The sequence below is a fragment of the Elephantulus edwardii genome, unplaced genomic scaffold, assembly GCF_000299155.1.
Source record: "Elephantulus edwardii isolate Elephantulus edwardi_28Jun2011 unplaced genomic scaffold, EleEdw1.0 scaffold00064, whole genome shotgun sequence".
Classification (NCBI taxonomy): Eukaryota; Metazoa; Chordata; class Mammalia; order Macroscelidea; family Macroscelididae; genus Elephantulus; species Elephantulus edwardii.
The window spans coordinates 11,206,424-11,211,722 of record NW_006399814.1 but is presented as its reverse complement, the minus strand read 5'-3'; positions in this window follow the sequence as shown (position 1 = coordinate 11,211,722).

The following is a 5,299-nucleotide window of genomic DNA, read 5'->3' as shown; positions in this document are numbered from 1 at the left end:
GGAAAAAAAGAGCTGCTTACTTTCTATGGATCCTTTCTCTCTCTTCTGGAGGGTGCTTCAGACCCTAGTTAATCCCTCGCTTTGGTGCCTGGGAGTTGTGGGCCTGGGGCTGCAGGGCAGCAGAGGCCGGAGAACAGTGTGTGCCCTTGAGAATTTCTTAGCTGTCCCCATGCTCCTCGTTTCTCTCTCTCTCTCTCTCTCTCTCTCTCTCTCTCACACACACACACACACACACACACACACACACACACACACACATCAATAAAGTTACCACTCCTGGACAGGAACGGCCTTTTTTCCCACCAGCAAGGCCTGGACCTGCTGGATCCCCTTTCTTGGTCACTGACTCCTTGGTCTGCTCTGCACATGGCCCCGCCAACCTCCAGTCCTGGCTGGTGATTTTGGCATCAGTCTGGGTTTTGCCATTCACAGGTCTTTATGTTCTATGAAGACAGTTGTTGGCTGTCTTTTTAAAATTGTGAACTACAATACATGTACAGAAAGTGTTAAGTTTACCAAATTATTATAAATAAAATACCTGTGAAACTGCCAGCCAGAGAGACAGCTGACTTTTAATAACACTATGCTGGGGCTTGGAGCTGGCACTTGGTTCTTTAACTGTTAGACTAGACTCTTCTCCAGTCCACCCAGGAGTCTGGCCAGGAAGGGGTGTGCATCCTTAGTCCTCAGATGTGGAAGTGTTGGGGAAGGCTGCTAGGTTCCACTTTGGAGCATGGGGATTGAGTCTGTGACCTCACTTCAGCCCCACTTCTCTAGTCTCTTTCTTGACAGACTGAAGAACATTCAGATCTAAAAAATTTGGGTGGAACTCTAGGGAGCGAGGAAATCTAGATATTCTAGCATGAAGCATTAGGGCAGGTCTACAGGTTGGGGTCTGATTGGCTTAGGGCTTGGGATTGGCCTTCATGGCACTCCCTTTTTGGGACAAAACTTGGCCTCTGGCTGTGTTCTGGAAGGAGGCATATGAAGCAAAGGCTGTGGCATGTGGGCACAGTTTACTTCTCTGTGACCCTCCTAACCTAAAGATCCTGGAAAATAACTGCCCTTCTGGGGGACAATTTCCTCATGGATTGGGTCAGGTTGTGGGTAGTTGAGGGGAAACTGGGACTGAGTACTCTTCACTCTGGAGGTAATTTTCTAGCAGGGCCAGAAAGGCAGCCCCCTACAGCACCATCCATGTGGTCTTTTCTCCAGTGGGATAAACTTTCCCCATTGATCATCCCTCAACTGGCACGCCCAGGTCTGTTGAAGGACAGTGCCAATACTCTGAAGATGGACGCAGCCTCTTACAACCACTCATCTGCCTCAATTTCTACAAGAAGTTTTCCACTGTCTGCTGGGCACTGTGCAAGAGCCTCTGTGAATGTAAGGAGAAGGACAAACTCAGTTTCTGCCTCTTAAAACCACTCATATGCCTCTGTTTCTACATGAAATGTTCCACTGTCTACCAGGGACAGTGCTAGACCCTCTGTGAATGTGAGGAGAAGGACAGACTCGGCCTCTGCCTTACAGAATTTGAGGTCAAAGCAGTGTTCTCCAAGAGAACTTTCTCTGATGATGGGCCTATGGGAGTGGACAGTGCAGGGAGGGAGATGGAGAGAGGAGGAAACAGAACTTATAGGAGTGAGGGAGACACAGAGCGTATGAGTGGTGGTCAGGGGAGGCTTCCTGCTTGAACCTGAAACTGAAAAGATGGAAATTGAGCAAAGGATCAGAAAATGCTTACGTTTGCGAGATCAGCGTATATAAGGTGTGGTGATGAGGGGCAGCACTCAGGGCTCAGGAATGAGGAAGGGCAGTGTTGCTGGACAGCAGTGCACAGGAAGAGTGGTGAGAGAGGAAGTGGAGGGGTGGGAGGGCTCAGACATGCAGAAACTGTGAGCCTTGCCAAGGCCTGAGTCAGGAGGGCAGTGGGGAGCCGAGGAAGGGATTTAGGTATGAGCTTGTGTGGTGATACTTGTATTTTAAGAAGAGCCGCCTGATTGTTGTGTACAAAAGGGATTCCCTGCAGGGGATACCTTAGGAAGTTGTTGTGGTTATCCTGGTAGATGGTGCTGTTGGCAGCAGGATCGAAGTAGAATTGGCAGGACCTGCTGATGAAATAGGTGTTGAAGGAGGAGGAGGTATCCTGGGTGGCCCCATTGCTTTTTGCCTAGGAACCTGGGTGATAGGAAACTATTCTTGGAGTTGTATGGTGCTGCTGGAGGAGCAAATCTGAAAGGGGAAGGAATAGATGTGGGATTCTCAAGGATTATCCTTGGGAAGGTCTGGTGGCCTCATGACCGTGCTGTCAACCTAAAGGCATGTAATTTGAATCCATCAGCTCTATGAGAGAAAGATGGGAAGTCTCCTCCATGTCTCTGAAATCCCACTGGGGTGTTAGCTATGAGTCGGTTCTGAGTCAATGGTATATAACGACAACCACCACCCTTAGGATCATCCAGGAGGAAACATGAAGATGTTGAGAAGGGTGTCGAATACTCAGAAGAGAGGCCTGGGCTGGGAGAGAGTTCTGAGTTAGCGGCGTGGGAGCCAGCCTTCATGTGCCTGTTTGTCTCTGGCACAGTCACCTAAGCTCTTGAGTTACCCTGGACCGGCTTAGTTTGGGAAAATGACCACCCAGACCTACCTACCTGTGTTGTGTGCATGTGTGGGCCTTGGTGCACTTGTAGATGTCTTAGAAAAGGTGCAATCAGAGTGCCTTAGAGGCAAGAATGGTGAAGCTTCATCTCACGTACTTTAAGCATGTTGTTGTTGTAAGTTGAGCCATCTGGTTGAGTACGACTCAGTATGACCCTATGAACAAAACATCTGAACCCTGTTCTATAACTATCATAATTTCTTTAATGGTCATAGAGTTTCCAAAGGAATGCGGTTTAAGAAGTGGATGTGAATCCTGCCTCCAACCCTGTCTTAATCTGGGAGCTCTAACAACACTATCCATCATGGGTAACCATTATGTCATTTGACACATCCATGGCACAGTGTTCAGTATCACAGCAACCCCAGTACATCAAACTGACAGACCAATGCTGTGCCACTTAGAAGAATGTTCTTCCCAAACACAATTAACACCAGGCTGAAGGGCTGCAGCCTGATGGTCCATACAATTTTTAAATACAAAGGCCTGCCCACCAGGTCCTGATTGACTTAAATAAGAGCCTTCCTTAGCTGACTGTTAGCTAAATCTAATAAATCCAGGTGATTAATTAGCTCACACATGTTTATGAATGAAATAAATAAAAAACACAAACAATTTACACCCTACTTTCAACTAAAACAAGAGAACCTACCCCCCAGAATCCAACTGCTTCACACATGAGCTTACAAACTGGAGCTGAGCATGTTATTAGGAGAGGCTATTCCTTGGAGAGAAACATCATTCTTGGAAAGGTGAAGAGTCAGTGAAAAAGAGGAAACAATGATACAATGTCTGTGTCAAGGATGATACATATGGTGGAGGACTGGACAAGTTTCAGATCTGTGATTCATAGGGTTGCTATGAGTTGTATGAGATTTGATATCTAACAATAACAACCATGGTTTGGTGTTAGAAAAGAAGGGGCTGAACGGGAGGATAAGGAACAAGCAGAGGCCAGGTGGTATTTGCTTCAGACAGGTTCATTTAATTGGGTTAGGTTAGGTTCACCCCATGGACACTATAATTTTGGAAACTCTGTGCGTTGGCTGATGGGTGAAGTTGTTCAGCTCCTAACATTGACTCTTGACTGGATTGTGTGGCAGATTCAGTTCTCTTCAGAGTTATGACCATCAGCCTAATTATGTGGGTACCCCTCTGAGGGACCAGAACTTTGGATTGCAAATGAAAATTCAATATGTCAAAGCCAATTTAAGCTATCTAGATATGAGTAGTGTTCTGAGACCTTATAGGGTGTTTGCCAGCTCAGCAGCGCTTCCTCTTTCAGCCTCAATTCCATGCCAATCTGTGGACAATCTAGACTTGGTTCCAGATATTGGCAGGAAAGACGACACAGTGTGCCTGTTAGCTGTTCAGAGGTACAAAATTGACTATGTCATGCCTGTGAAGCATGCACTATTTTGCCCTTTGGATGGGCTCAGGTTTTAGACTTATTTTGTCTTTACTCACAGCAGTGCCCGACAGGCAAAATCCGCTCAGACAGTAGATCCATAGGAGTCAATACCTCGGTCTGTAGCTTTATGTGGGAGTACCAGCCAGGGCCACTAGTTTGGTCAGCTGTGCAGTGGAGGCAAGTGAGAAATGTACTGGCTCAGGAGGTCTGGCCTTAAGGGCTTGGTCTGCAAAAGATGCTGTGTCTTTGTCCTCTTCTCTTAGCATTTGTGGCCAAGCCCCAGGTCTGTTGATGCAGCCTGCCTCCACATTCTCTCCCAGATGGGTTCACTTTTACCTGCCACTACTCCAATTTAGGTCTTCACCATCTCTCACATGTCTTTCTGCCTTCTCCTCTCTGTCCAACATGCTTTGACAGTCAGTTCTCATCAAGTGACTTTTGTCTTTGATCCCTCACAGATTTTTCTTTTAATCCCTCAATGCTTTTGAGTTGTGGTGCTTAGAAGTGTCATGAATGTTCAGTGGATTGCCAAGAGAACAAACAGGAGAAAGTGAAATCAGAGTGCTCCTTGGAGGCAAGGATGGTGACACTCCATCTCACATACTTTGGACATGCTGTAAGGAGGGGCCAGTCCTTGGAAAAAGATAATATACTCGGAAGGTGGAGAGACAGGGAAAGAGACGAAGACCACCCTTAACGATTGACATAGTGATTGTAGAAATGGGCTTAAGTATGTCAGAGTTGCTGAGGATAGCACAGGAAAGGTGGGGCAGGGTACAGAGCCATTGTTCATAGATTTGCTGTGAGTCCTAGCTGATTCAATGGAGCATAACAACAACAATCCCTGGAATGCTCCCTTCTCTCCTTTGCATGGCCGGTTTCTAGGATTTCAGTGCCTGGCACTCAATGGGTATTTATTTGTTTCTTGAATGAATAAATATTAAAGGAATCCTCTTGCTTTTGACTGATCTTAGAGTCTTCTCTCACTTCTTATTTTACACAACACCAATCTGTGTGATTAATTACAAAAGTGGAATCATTTGTCAAGACTATGCTCAGAGTGAAGAAGAATCAGTAGTCGGAAAACATGGGCTTGGTGACAGGAATGAGGCTGGAGATAGAATGACTGAATTTTGTAAAATCAATGACTTATTCATTGCAAATACATTTTATAAGAGACACAAACGCAGGTTATACACATGGACTTCACCTGATGGTATGCATAG